Consider the following 15582-nt stretch of genomic DNA (forward strand, 5'->3'; position numbering starts at 1 on the left):
GGGGCTTTTGTGGGTGATTAAAGATGACATGGATTTATTCACTGCGGGAAGGACAAAAATGCAGTCCCATTCTTTCGCTGCCAAGTGGCACACGTTTGAGAATTTGTGCACGAGACCGGATCGAGTTTCACAGCGGCTCAAGTTTTTTTTTTTTTTTACAAGTTGCGGTATTTTCATTTCTGAAGCATTTAATTATTTATTTTTCACCACCGCTCGTTTCAACATCTGGAATTGTTCGTCACAGAACCGAGGCCCGCTACGAAGGTTTGGGGCCGAGCGCTTCGCTCAGTTTTTTTATTTAGTTCAGAGTCACGCCGTTCCTTTCGCGCTCGTTGCGGTGATGCCTAATAGCGGTTGTTTTACGCGAAACAAATGAAATTAACGAATCTCAAAATATACCCATGAACGGGACCGCCCATCGGGAGGTAAGGGGACCCCCCTTACCCCCCCACCCCCACGACGCCTTCAATCTAAAGTGGAAGTATCACATCTGACACGTGGCGTCGAATCGCGCCCCTGCCTCATCCCCAAAGCGCGGGGCCCGGGACGGTCGTCGCTCCGATTCGCCGTTTACTCGAGGACTGACTCTGCCTCTAACCCACCACTAAACTAGGTTATTTATATATATATATGTGTGTAAATAACATTGCTTCTCTCGGAAGGCGTTCGAAAATGACCTGACCACAACATCATTATATAACCGTTTGTTCGACACTGTCAGAACTTGCGTCCCTCCCTCGCGTGTAAACGTAGCCTCGTGGGCAGCGCTCGGTTGTTCGATGAAGGGATAGTGGAGAAACTTAGCCGCCCTCTCAATCGACTGGGCGACTCTTTCATTTCCCCAGCCTGTGTGAATGAAATAAGCGCACCTGCCACGTGTTGTTCGAACGCCATTAAGCCGGGGCGACCCATCTCCTCGTTCATGCTAACTTAGTCGTGTGGGCAAATCGTATTTTAGGTTGAACGTATCCGCTCTGACTCGTTCTGCGTAGATAGCTGTTGACGTTCTTGACTTGCTCACCCTGGGTGGCCGTGTGCTTGTTCCTTCATCGTTTGTACTTTCAACGAGAAGGTTAAGAACAGAGAGGAAGATAACCGCGCAGGGTCTGCAAACAAGGATTACAACATTTCGTTTAAAAGCTTTCGTGACTGCAGGGATTCATCTTCTTGGTTCTTTCGGTAAAGTCACGTAGAAGGGAAATAAAAAAAATATATATTATTTTATATTATTTTATTATGTTTTATTTTTATTATTTTATTATTTCCCTTCTACGTGACTTTACCGAAAGAACCAAGAAGAAGAATTACAACAGTAACCCCCAGCTAGCATCTGAGAAATAATACACAAGTTTGAAAAGGGAGATGGATAAAGGGAGGAATACAAAGATATAGGAAAGGGAAATATTATTTTAAATCACAGTTTCCGAGCACATTCCTAAAGGCCATGAAATTTAATTTACGTTGTACGCGGTGAGCCGTATCTATTTTTTCATTGTACCCACATTTCAACACAACAGTGCAAAATGCGTTTACAAACTCATCATGTGTTGCCATGGAGTATTGTGGGTATGCGCCTATATACGCAGAACTCCATTCAGTGTCTCCAAAAAATACATGCAAATATTTTGTTAGTCCATAAGCCTGTTGGATTTCCAGACTCATGAAACGCGGAAGGTCGAAGCCAGTCCAGAGTTTGCTCGCTTGATTAAAAGCTGCCGGATAATATTGCTCTGAAAAGGATGATGTACTCGTAAAATGTACCTTCATTTGTCACACATATATGGTGACGCAATATGAAATGCTGCTCATATATAATGAGTCGAGTCCGTTATATATATTTCTTTTTAAAAATCTTATCACCAACGAAGTTCCATTAGCGCTATCGGGAGTCGTATCACGAGGAAGTGAAGCGTCCCGCTGCTGGAGCTCCTTCAGTCAGGAGAGAACCCTCACATCCCACTCGAGAGGGCAGCCCTGCAGGATGACGCCACGTGACTATTTATAGAGGCCCTCTCCCGCGGGGCATCTGTCGTCCCAAACGCTGTGCGCAGCGGTTCCCCTCGGCAACTCGCAGTCAAAGGGTCGCGAGTTCATCACCCAGCTGGGGATCGTCTCCAAGCTAATCATCCCTTCGTGTTGCCAATAAAATGAGATTCGCTCGGCGTGAATTCGAACGGCGGCTGGCCTTTAGGGTGACTGGCCTTCACCATAGTATTGTGGAACGTCTGCCCTTATTTCCGTTTTGAGAGGCACCGGCTTACACGTTTGCTTGAGGATGGGAGACACGACAACCCGCCGCAGCCTTTTGGACAAAACATAAGTGAATACTTTTGTGTGTGTGTGTCTGTGTGTGTCTGTGTGTGTGTTTGTGTGTGATGTGTGTGTGTGCAGTGGGGAGCGGTAGTGTAGGGGTTAGCGCACTGTGCTACGAACCCACTCACGGCTAACACCAGTGACGATTATCTGAACCGGTCCTGAGCCTCCCCTAGGTCGACTCAGCCTCAAATGAGCACCTGGTGCGGTGTGCAAACATCGCCACTGGGGAGAAAAATGCGCTCGGGCGAGGTTCTGACCACCCACTCCCTCGCTAACAGCACTTGCCTCTACAGTCTGTTAAGGCTATACGGGGGATCTTTGTCCTTGATCTTTGTGCATGCAGTCAGTGAGTGGTGACTGACGCTGCCGTGGTGAAACGGTTCGCACACTGGGCTTGCAATCCAGAGGTCGCGGGTTCGATCTGCCGATATGACGGTTGCAACAACTGCGCAAGTTTCTTACACTTCTGTAATGCGAGCGCAATCGGGGTCGCTGCTGGGCTCTGGCCCAATCATACGGACCGGGGTATTGGGGGGCGGAGCCCAGTATGGGGGCATATGGGAGGGCCCGCCGCTCACCTCGGGTCCAATCGGAAGCGAGGTGAATGGGGGTGGAGCCAGCAGGGCGCTATGGGAAGGCCGGATCTGACGGTCCGGAAGGGGAGGAGACAGGATCACGTGGTAAAGGGGTTATAGGTGGGAGCCCGGAAGGGCTCCGGGTCAGTTGTTGTAGTGAAGAAGTTGGACCACGTTGGGTGGTCGGAGGGGATCCGCGCCATCAGCCACGTGCTTGAGGAGCTTCGGCACACCGTTAGCCGACGGTGTGCGGAGTGGGGGAGCGGAAGGACTGACGAGGGAGCGCGTGCTGGGCGCGCGTGAGGAGACGCTGGTCCGCTGTCGGTACCAGCAGGGTGCGAGCAAGAAGCTAAATAAAGAGCAACGGAGACCAGCAGTGTGTAACGAAGTCCTTTATTACGCTTATATCGCCTGTCCATGTGATGGGGAAAAGTGTGGGTACTCTCCTGACATCCAATACATGTCACCAGCATAGAAGAATAGTCCAATTACCCACTCAAAGGAGCTCGAGAGAGCCACCTTCCTCTAAAAGCGGAGTGAGCATGAATTTGCCGGGCTGCACCTGTTTATACGAATCTTTATTTAGACTGGAAGAACCCAATGAGCCATGGAGCTCCTTTTCACAGATTGTCCGGTAGGTATGTGCCATTGGTGGCTGGGCTGAGACAATCAATTTTTCTAGACTTGCAAGTTGATGGTCACAAGTCGACATTGCTGCTGACTCAATAGCTGTGACACGGCCACCGTGAGCCCTATGAGTCACTCTGCCACCTCCAAAGACAAAGCACATGGCACGTACATTATTCTGATGCGGATACAGCCTTAAAGAGAAGGGGGGGCGGAGGAAAAAAAAGCTGGCTAAGCCTAATATTGTGCAGGTGAGCTGTCATGCACGAAAGAAGTTAATTGTAAGGCAGCTGTGATCCCATAATGCTCGGTGTCTTTGTTGAGGGATAGTTCAACAAGTTCATACTTCGTGTGGCTTCAAACCGGCTTCTATCGTTTGTGAACTCCTGCATACGATACCCCGGGGGTTCATTGTTAATGCCCGAGGCTGAGCGAGCCAGGCTAAGGTGCATACAGCTAGAAATGTAAGCACTCACCGATTGATTGATCAAAGTACATTCTTTTTCTCAAGATACTTGCATCGCATTGTACGCGTGGCAGTCAGGAATCAATAATCTCTCTACATGACACTACTTGTCCTGTAACTAGACGGGCCCCCGCCATATGAATGTGGAATGTTCCACCAATGGCTCATTGCCATTACCAGAGACGAGCACTCCACAACAAGTAAATGTGCTTGTTGTGCAGTGACAGGCGTCGGGGTCGATCCCGACCCTGTATATTTGGAGTTTCCTTGTTCTCACCGTGGTAGTGTGGATTTTTCTCCGGGTCCTCCGGGTTTTCGCTCCACGTTTAAAATCATGTGTTTAGCGTAGTCGGTTGTCATAATGTCCACATGATAAGCCACTTCGGTGAGCTATCATTTGTGGCCAGGTCGCTTCTGGGAAATGCCTGCATAGCGCAGTGGGCCTTACCTGGTCAAATAAAAAGTTGAGTTTAGTTTCAGTATGAACGGGTTCATCACAGTTAGTCGATCGGCCGGTCGCGTCTGCTGGGGTAAAACGCCGGTACTCCCACCTCTTCGAACACATCTGACCAGCGTGCAAGGGTAGTCCAAATACCCCACTACAGCGCCTTATAGCGGAGGGCCCTTCTGCCGGCAAGTGACGTGGGCAAGCTATTGCAGGCCTGCGCCTGCATCCCCGCCTTTGTGCTCACGGCGTCTGCCGACGCGTTGCCTGATTCCTTGCGCTCCGGGCGAGGCGGAGATTCTCCCTGGCGTGACGAATCGCCCCAAGCAGGCGCCTCGCAGAGGCCATCCCCGGCCTCGGCTGGGGATGGCATCGCGTAGGCAATGAAGAGCTCCGTCATGAATGTCTTCACTTACGGTCCTTAATCACGGTAAATTGTCTCAGCTTAACGGACCCCCACCCACCTCCCCCGAATTGTCGTGTCGCAACCCCGGCAATTCATTCGGTATTAGCATCCTGTAATTACGTTACATCAGTTTCGACCACTTAGCAGCGAGCCTCGTTTTTCTTTTTTCATTGCATTTTAGTTCACTTCTTTGTTTCAACATAGCACCCAGCAAAAGCCCTCTTTGTCCGTTTAACACGGAGGCTTTTGCGACCAATATTACCCATAATAGTTTTTTTTTCAATATAAATGCGTCGTTAAAACCGCCACCACCCGACACAGCCGATTAATAAGGTTTTCCGCGCGAAGGTAGCGAGTTGGCATGGTTTGTTTACGCGACCAACCTTACTAATTGGCTGTGCCGGGTGGTGGCAGGCTTAACGACACATTTATATTTACGCGATCTGATCGAAAAACCCCGACTATTGAAATGCCTTTGGGTGGCTAAGCCGAGCCAACATGTTCGGTGAGGGACGTCTAAGCCAGGCCTGACTCCCCCACTTCACCAATATGCCCTGACCAGTGCGGTGAAGTATGGTTAACAACCCCCCCGTGATTTGTCGCTGCGGAGGACTTCATCCAGCAGTGGATTTACAAAAGGATTTCGCCCCTTTTTCGCATGCCACTATTCATAGAGTCAAATGTTTTCCCAACTGGAGTCACGAACACCAGAGTTGTAAGGCCATTGTCAAGATCAAGAGGTCGTTGTGGCCAATATCGTTGATCGCACCACATCTTGCCATCACTTCCTTCCTTCTGCTCGATCCTACAGCTGCTACCACGTTGACACCCAACCTTCAAGGTCCGTTCTTGCAGCTCATCAGCACCACCATCTGGCGTCAGGTCTCCCACCTGACCTTTGACCCCAATGCCTGCCTCGTTCACCTGCGCTCCTCCGCCCCAAGTAGACACGTCCCACCCACCACAAGCGCCTCTCCTTGATTGCATCTGGCATTTGCTTATTGAAACGTTTTGCTTAAGAACTTCCAAGTTGCTTAACCCTCTCCTGCCACTACATTCCCAGCATCCTCCGTACGCGCTGTTATTCACTCGCCAGAACCGTGTTTTCCAGTCTCTTATTGCCGTGAACGGCATTGGTAACATCACATGTTTACGTATTGTCTTTCTGATTTTGACGTCAGGGCCTGGCCTATTTTTGTCACTTCCTAGCGAGAGCAGAGTGACACATCCTGATGGGGAACCGGCCTGGAATAAGCCACAGTGAAGCCCTCGCCCCCACAGCTCACAACAATGAGCACCTTGTATCTGCTGTGCTGGAAACATATCGCAATTGGAACGTTCCGAGTTCAATCGTGGACAGGGGTTGACTTCAAGGCCGTTGTCCCTTCGGGTGATGTAAAAAACAATGTGGACCCCTTTGCGTGAAAGCAACAGTGCTTGTGCTTTGGATCGAATAATTAACTGCCATAAGAATGTGGAATTTCCACCACTGGCTCAAGCCCATCAATGAGATTAATGTTGCTGCAGATGCATTTGAATAGCGAGATGCTTAAACTGACGTTTTTGAGTATAAGGACATGTTATATTCCAAGAGATTAACGTCAATGCATGAGGCTTAGAGAACCAAACTAAGGCACCTCTAGGATTCTTCGTTGATTTTTTATAATTTCGTACAACCTGCTATGTAACACGTGGCTCGCAAACATTGTCATGAATAACAACAACAAAAACCGAAAAGTGTGCAAAGAAGCGCGGGGACATGCTCATTTACATTGCTCCACAGAAAGAGGAACACGTTGATAATTATTTTACGAAAGGCGGGTTATTGACGTAATTCATTCCGTCAAAAAAAAAGTGGGCTCGGGAAAAAAACTCATCGCTCAAAGGGGCGATGGCCAATTGGTCGAGACCAATGTTGGAGTGGCAGCCAAATAATGGAATGCATCCCCGTAAAGGCCATCTTTAAGGAGATGGAACGATGGGATCAGCTCGTGTGCAGGTTCTCGGTGAATTAGCACATTTTAAGATCATGGGAGGTGGCAGTGGCTTTGGGAGGCCTTCATCCAGCAGTGGATTTACCATGGCTGATAATTATGATGATGATGATGATAATGATGTGGGTTCAATGTCATTCCCCAAGTCTAAGGTGCCAATATAATTCTGATGGTTAAGTATTTACGTCTCTGAGTTTAATAGAGTAAGTCTAACATGTCCCAGATTATTAGAGTTCACTATTTATATCCAAGGCTCACGGGGCCCAGACTACGTCACCTTTAAGTTCCGAAGGGTTTTGTGTTAAATCGTTAACACATGGAGATGACAAAGTTGGGCCAAGGCACCTTTATGACTTCTGAAGGTTCAGCTTTAATGCCAGAGGCTCGGAGGCTCAGCGAGCCAGTTTCAAGAGAGGCACAGCCACAGGTTAACAGCGAGCCAGTTTCAAGAGAGGCACAGCCACAGGTTAACAGCGAGCCAGTTTCAAGAGAGGCACAACCACAGGTTAACAGCGAGCCAGTTTCAAGAGAGGCACAGCCACAGGTTAACAGCGAGCCAGTTTCAAGAGAGGCACAGCCACAGGTTAACAGCGAGCCAGTTTCAAGAGAGGCACAGCCACAGGTTAACAGCGAGCCAGTTTCAAGAGAGGCACAGCCACAGGTTAACAGCGAGCCAGTTTCAAGAGAGGCACAGCACAGGTTAACAGCGAGCCATATATAAGGAGAGCACTTCATCGATGGATGGGCTGAGACTCAAGTGAGGGCAAATCACCTAAAGCCAGACTGGCTCAGTCCCCTGGAATGGGCATTACCTCCCTGAGCTGCCCAGTCTACTCTATTTGCGGCAAAAGCGTTCAGGATTCCGAAACTCTTTTTAACACATTCTGAGGGATTTACCATGTGCCGTATCTGGTACATATACTCCTTGTGTGTGTGCGCGTGTGTGTGAGTACGGGTGGTTTAGCGCGCTGCGCTACGAAGCCAGCGACCTGAGTTCGATTCCCGTTCACGGCCAGTGTCGATGACGATCATCTGAACCGGTGCTGGGCCTCCCCTAGGTTGAATCAGCCTCAAATGAGTGCCTGGTGAAGAGCCTAAACATCGCCACAGAGGAGACAAAGGCAGCCGGGTGTGGCGCTGGCCACCCACCCCCTCGTGTGCCGTGCCGACCTTCATAGTTGCTCGCAAACAGAACTTGGCCAACAGTCTGTTAAGGCCATACGGGGATCTTTTTCATTGTAGACGTGGTGAGCTGGGTTTGAATTCCAGTCATTGACAGTGGCATCTGAATCGGTCCTGGGCCATCCCCAGGCCGATTCAGCACTGCACGAGGCCCTGGTGTGGCACTGGGGAGAGAGAGGGTGGACTAGAGGCAGTGCCGGCTACAACTGCCTCCTTCTGAACCCTTGGTGGCCTTGCACGGTGATCGCGTACAACGCTTGCCACGAGAGTCTCAATGGCTAAATGAGGACCGTTGTCTACTGCATGTGTAGAGGAGTAGTATGGCGACGTGACGTCATGCGCACAGTGAGGCGCGCATGACGTCATGTCACCTGGGGTACTTAAGGGGGGGACCCCGTGACGAAAGGCCGGGGTCGTTGTGGGAGCCCGGGGATGGTGAGCGTCAGAGGTCACAACCGGGTACCCGATACCCGTACCCTACCCGATACCCGGCTACCCATACCCAGTCGGGTACGGGTACCCATTTGCGACCCTGGTGCGGCCGGGTACGGGTACGGGTAGGCCGTGAGTCACTGGTGAGTAGCCGTTTGTCACTCATTTCGGGTAGGGTACGGGTAGACCGTGAGTCACTGGTGAGTAACCGTTTGTCACTCATTTCCCAACGTCTTGTCTCTTCTCACAATTCAAGTTCCTAGAATCAACCCACCCGCGCCTGTAACATGGCTTCATCCCAGAGGTCGCAATCAGGTACCCGATACCCGTACGGGTACCCGTTTGCGACCCTGGTGCGGCCGGGTACGGGTACGGATAAGGAATCAAAACCCGTTTGCGACCTCTGGTGAGCGTCTCGAGAAAGTTTCTGCTGCTCGTGACCGGGCGGTGTTGGCTGATCCCCCGTCCGAGTTCTGCGAGTAGGCGAGCCGAAGAGATCGCCGAGGCTCGGCACAGATGGAGCCGAGGGACCACGGGAAGGACCGAGTGTAGGGCACCTACCCCTAACCGCACCCCCCCCCCCCCCCCCTGTCCTCTGCCACGCAAGATTAACACAAAACCCTTGGGAGCAAGTGGTGTTCGTGAGCACCTATTATGGTTGAAGTGGTAGGGCAAGCACCACTCACCAAGTGCCGGTGATAACACGCTGGACTAGGTTCTCATTTTAGGCTGAGTAAACCTAAGGGAGGGGCACACTGGGCGCATATTCCACTGATGTCGTTGCGGTCAGGAATTAGAATATAATCACTGGGATCGTAACACGTGCACACAGAGACACCACGTGATTCATCACTGCTGGATGAAGACCTCCCCAACCTGTTACCCGCCGCTCGCGATCCTGCAAATGCAATAATCGATCCAGCAGCTGCACCCGAGCTGATCTCATCGCTCCATCTCCCCTGTCGACGCTCCGCTCGGACGAGTTCCATTCCTTGGCCGCCACTCCGCTGTTATTCTTCACCTCGTGACTGACGGGAAGCGTCAAGAATAATTTGTACTTTTCATTTTTTTTGTTCTACATGGAAGGAGATACTCATTTATATATATATACACACACATATATATACAAAGATAAAGATCCCCCGTGTAGCCTTAACAGACTGTAGGGGCAAGTGCTGTTAGCGAGCACCTATGAAGGCCGGAACGGCACACGAGGGGGTGGGTGGCCGGCACCATGCCCGACCGTCTTTGTCTCCCCAGTGGCGATGTTTACACACCGCACCAGGTACTCATTTCAGGCTGAGTTGACCTAGGGGAGGCCCAGGACCGGTTCAGATAATCGTCACTGGTGTTCGCCGTGATCGGGAATCGAACTCGGGTCGCCGGGTTCATAGCGCAGCGCGCTAACCACTACACTACCGCTCCCCACATACACACATTTCTATACACGCATATATATACATAAATATACGAAGCAGATGAATGATCTGCTTCTTTATTTTGTCAACAATAAATGTCGGCTGTTGTCGTGAATTTCACACGCGTGATCTCCTTGTCTTCACAAAATCCACGCAAGCATCGATTATGGTTCACGATCAATTAGCGAAGGGGGAGGCGAGGTGGGTGGGGGGGCTGCGCTGCCTTTCCACCGGCCCTGTGGAAGCCCCCAGCCGTACCCGATCAGGCGAATGAAGCCGTCAGTTTATTGCGGCGCATTATCTGCTCGAGCAACAAGCGGGACTGTTCGATGCACGCTATCGTTCTTCATCAAGTCAGCGGCGTAATCTTTGAAACGGCCAGGCAATTACTCTCTGAATTATTCCATAACGGGGGTGGGGCGGGAGTAGCGGGGGGTTGGAGGGGGGGGTCACGAGGGGTTGTGGGGGGGGGTGCCGAGTGGGGGGAGAGACAAGGGAGGCAATGGCAGCTGCTGAAAATTAGTTTGTTTTGGAGGAGAGAGATTCTGATTCGAATGAAAACAACAGGCGACGCATGGGAGGTCCTAACATGGGAATAAGAGGGCCACCGTTATCTGATCTTACTGCACATGTCTTGAAGGAAACTCACTTTTGTTTTTATTTCCTCCCGGCCCTTTACGCTGTTGGGTTAGAGGTTGGGGTGGAGCCTGAGCACTCAATCATCGCTCGCAGTGACCTCCATGACCTCTGTGACGGGATGGTCCCCTCGCCTCGGGGATTGTCGTGAGGATGAAAACACCCTTGTAATTGTCGCTTGATTGCAGGCCGTCGTGCTATGGAACTTCATAGTTGTCGTCATCATCATCACTATTATTATGACCATCTTAAACTAATAAGAGTTTTACATCATGGGACCTCCTTTTCCAGTACCAAAATATACTAATAGGGTTTTTCCCCTTTTTTCTGGCAACAAAACTGACACCTTTTGCAAGGAATCATGCTTACATTGACCACAATACTTGCAGTCAAATGCAAACAAAAAACAATAATCTGATAATTTATGTATTGTCTTTGACTGCAAGTATTGTAGTTAATGTAAGCATGATTCCTTGCAAAAGGTGTCAGTTTTGTTGCCAGAAAAAAGGGGAAACCCCCTATTAGTAATAATGATTTTTTTATTTAAATGCCACTCGCTTGAATGCCTCAGCAGCTCGAAGTGGCTTACATCTCAAGTCAAACATTCGAAGGGCTCCCCCAGTGACAGCTGTCCTCTGTGTGGCACAAGGTCACCCAGCAGCTTTCGAGCGGGCGTTAGTCTGCTGCCAACAGGCAGAAATGAGTGTTGTGTGTAATCCAAATTGGGTGATTTGTGAGTATTTTTTGACAAATTTGGCAACTGGTGATCATGGTGCCAGCACACAATGGCCTACTCAATTCCAATGTGAATAAGACGGCGAATATGTGATGGTTAATACACCCGCAGTAATAACCAGGGCAGCCCGCCAGATTCGAACTGCGGACATCTGCAACAAGCGGCGTACGCACTGCCGATGAGCCGCGTCACCGCCCCAATCATCACCTCCATGAAGTATTCACCAGCATCTCTTTCGATTCAATCTTCATCATCGTCATCATCGTCATCAAGATTATCTTTGTCAGGAGAGCGTCACATCACATCAGAGGTTGGTTCTGGATGAGTCCACCATGGAACGACTCCTGCAGTTACTTCAACAGACCTCTTTCTCCCGCCACTAGATGGGGCTCCATCACTCTCTGTCACCCATCGGATCTCAACTTGAGCTATTTTATTTACCAGGTAAAGCTCGCTGAGCTCTCAGCTCATTTTCAGAGGCGACCTGGCCCACACTTGATAGCCCATAGAAATGGCTTATTATCATCACACGTGAGAATTTATAGCAGCCGAATAATCATATTGTTTAAGACAGGGGCGGGGAACTTTTTATCTGCCAAGGGCCATTTGGATGTTTATAACATCATTCGCGGGCCGTACCAAATTATCAACTTAAAAATTAGCCCGTTATATTTGGTCAAACATTTAATTAACTCACCCCTAATGCCATGGCTGCAACTGCTTTTCTTTGGCGAGGCGTGTGATGTTAGTTGGTATTGATGATGTTACTACTCGCAACTGATTTTCCATGTTTGCGCCTAGATTTATTGAATTTCGAGTCCTGCCTGCGGTTGCCTTTGCAGGGCCACACCAAATGATTTCGCGGGCCATACACGTCCCGCGGGCCGGACGTTCCCCACCCCTGGTTTAAGAGGACCTTGAGGATGAAAACAGCACAGTGATGATCTCCGGTTATCCAGGGGGAGGGGGGGGGGGCAGATTTGAGTTAATGGACAGGTTGCATGATGAGTTCTAAAGGAAGCGTCAAGGGCAGAATGGAGAGCGGGGTCGTATCGCGGAACCAGACGTTTGAAGGCAGATTCAGAAGCTTAGCGGTAGATGGTGTCACAATAATCAAATATGGGCAGGATGGTGGCTTTCACTATCTTCAGATGGTGTCGAGGTGGAACACAGCATTTGTTTTATGTTTTCATCGTGTTGACCATATGGTCAATGTGGGTCTTGAAATCCGGTTTCGAGTCCAGGATAATGCCAAGATATTTAAAGTTGTCAACCTGCTCAATAGGGCATGAGTCCAGAGACACGATGTGCATAGGTAGCGTGACAGGTTTGCGGGCAGCTGGAGAATAACGTTGACTTTGTATTCTTTGGTTCATTCGGTAAAGTCACGTAGATAGAAGAAAAATAATAAAAAATAAAGTGAAAAAAATAAAAATGAGAAAAATTTAATAAAAATATATATTTTAAAAACATTAATGTAGACTGTTGCCTGGTTCTTAATCGGAGTGAGTGTACTGGCAGTCTATAATGTAGACTGTAGCCTGGTTATTAAGTCAAAATTTTACGTTGACTTTGGTCTTTGGGATTTTTATGGTTCAATCATCGGTGGGCGAAACACGGATTGTCTTCCAGGACAGCATCATCATCATCAGCTGCTTTCATTGCCATTATGGACCGACGAGACGTGAAGCCGTTAAAGTTGTCATTGTATCCCTGGCTGTGCACTGCTTTAAAGCCAGATTTCCACGATTTCAGTCTGCCTGGTGCCAATGGTTCGACATTGCTCCAGTGCTCCAGTAATTTTGCATGGAAATTGCCAAGGCGTACCACCTGCCGCTAAGTGGATGTTAAAGACACTATGATGACAGCACTGTATTTGCATGCATTTTTTTGCGATCCTGTGTTCTTTTCCATGGTCTCTGAACACATGCCCAAAGGTCCAAAGCGCCCAGCAGTCATCAACAAACAGCGCTCTTACACGACTAACAAAAAAAACTCAACGCATTCGTACATAACATCGCCATGAAGTCGAGATATATAATAGGTGACACATTGGGCAATTGGCCCTTCTTTATGTGAGATAGAAGTGATGATGATGATGATGATAGTATTTCACAAGAGCAAGCCAGAGTCAAATAGTGACGTCAAAGTTATCGTGTCTTCTGATGTAAATTCCACATTCCTATGGCAACGGTCAGTCTCCCTCCAGGAAATTTGCCGCTTATGAATTGCACATTGTAAAATCACCCTTCTATGAATTGTATAATATGTATATAAAATAGGAGTTAAAAAAAAAACATCTTTAAAAATATTGCCTGTCTCTTGTATCATAACGAAGGTTATCCACATCTTGACTTGCAAAAGAGATTATGAATTTCATTGGGTTCTCACCTGGTTAAATAAAGGACAACGAATTGAATCAAATTATTTCTAATCTTAGCTCAAGGAGGCAAAGGTTTTGAGATGAAAGGAGAGCGTGTGGGAGTGTGGACGGGCGAAGAGCCGGAGAGAATGTAAATTCTGAATCTGAAATTGAGATGACAGGGGAACATTGAATACACATATATCTTATGCGCACCTTCTCACATTCAGAGGGGAAGTTGGCAGGCGTGATAACACAGCCTTCTTCAGCTTTTCCCGCGATTGTTACGTGATTGAAATGCTCGTTGTGCGTGGTCGTGTGTAATGGCATCATTATTATTTTAAACTGTTGGATGTTGTTTCGGCAAAGCCCTAAAACTGCAAACAACAGAGGCACGCACCTCGAGTATTTTTTTGCAACACAGGAATGCAAAGGCTGAAAAAATGGTGTAGTTCATGAAACTATTTCCATTACCTTGCCTTGTTAAATAAAGACTTTATACCCATTCCGGAGTGGAGTGGCGGTGGGGCAGTGATAAGCGAACTGCACAATAAACCTGAATATCTGAGTTCAATTCTTGGCCATGGCTAACATCGGTGGCGACAGTGATCCGAACCGGTCCTGGGTCCCCCCACCCCCAGAAACCCCCAATGCCCAACTGGCCCTTCACAGAGCCGCAATGTACTAGCGTGGTGAAGTATGGTCAAACAAAAAAAACTTTTTACCAACCTGCTGTGGGGATGCCTTTATCAAGCAATGGACTCATAACGGGTATGAAAGCTCAACTGAGACTTGAAGATCATCAGTTAACATCCGGGTCGGGATCGACTTGGGTCATCACGACTCCAGGTTTGATCAAACGAGTGCGAGAAGTCAACAGTGGTTGCTCTTAACTGCGAGTATTCACACATCACGGAGATACTGGCGCTTGCCATAGGAACGTGCAATTGCCGCCACTGTTTTAGGGTGGCCTTCCGATGATGAGCGCCACCCATCGCTTGCGCGAGCACGGGACACGATGTCACCGTTGACTTTCGGGAACAGAGATGCTGACATTGATAACCCCGTGCCACAGCAGCCATTTACCTACGTATAACAATGTGCCACGCCATCTCTCCATCACTCCCCCCCCCCCCCACCCCCATTGCAAGCACCCTTCACCAAGCACCCTTCACCATGCCACCGTTGCTCAAATGGGCACAGTTGACACTGCCTGCCGACTTTTTGTGTGTGTGTGTGGTGACGCCAATCAGCGGATGGACGAGTGAAGGGCCAGACTTCTTACATTGTCTCTGCCGAGACCCATCATTCTCCTAGGCTGCTTGTAAAATATAAAACGCGTGCACTACGTCACCCTTTTCTCTCTCTCTCTCTCTATCTTGCCCGGTTAATGTTCTTTTCCGAAATAATATCCCCAGCTTCAATGAAACTGAGGATAGAATGCTCGACAACCAATCGTAAAGTTTAAATTACGGTCGGGAGTCGACTTAGCCCATCATCTCTCCAGGGTCGATAATATAGCTACCACTTTGTGTGAAGTCTACTGCAGTTGGCTCTCCTATGGAGAAACTTGCTCCCTACCCCGGAGATGTGGATGTTCCACTGCTGAATATGGGTGGCCAACAGAAATTTGCAACTGTCCAATGTTTGGTTAAGGAGAAAGTTGTTTTGACCTGCAGTGATTATGACATTCCCGAAGATACGAAAATAGTTATACATTTTGAATTGTGCTTAAAATATCGAAGTCCAAAAAAAAAAGGAAATCTGACACTCACAATAAGCAAACAATTTGCCTCCTTCAGATATGTGTTCCTCCGCATAAAAATAAAGGAATGTTTACACATACCATCAACCACACGGCCTTCTGGGAGAACCAATGCGTTGCTTTGAACAAATACTTCTGAAATGATGCACTCAGAGAAGGCTGATGAGATGTGTCAAGCGTATATTGTGTACGTGTTGTTACTTAAATTCCCCACGACGGCGC

Source organism: Lethenteron reissneri, chromosome 9 (genome assembly GCF_015708825.2).
Source record: "Lethenteron reissneri isolate LAM-NWPU_2019-01 chromosome 9, ASM1570882v1, whole genome shotgun sequence".
In the NCBI taxonomy this organism is placed as follows: Eukaryota; Metazoa; Chordata; class Hyperoartia; order Petromyzontiformes; family Petromyzontidae; genus Lethenteron; species Lethenteron reissneri.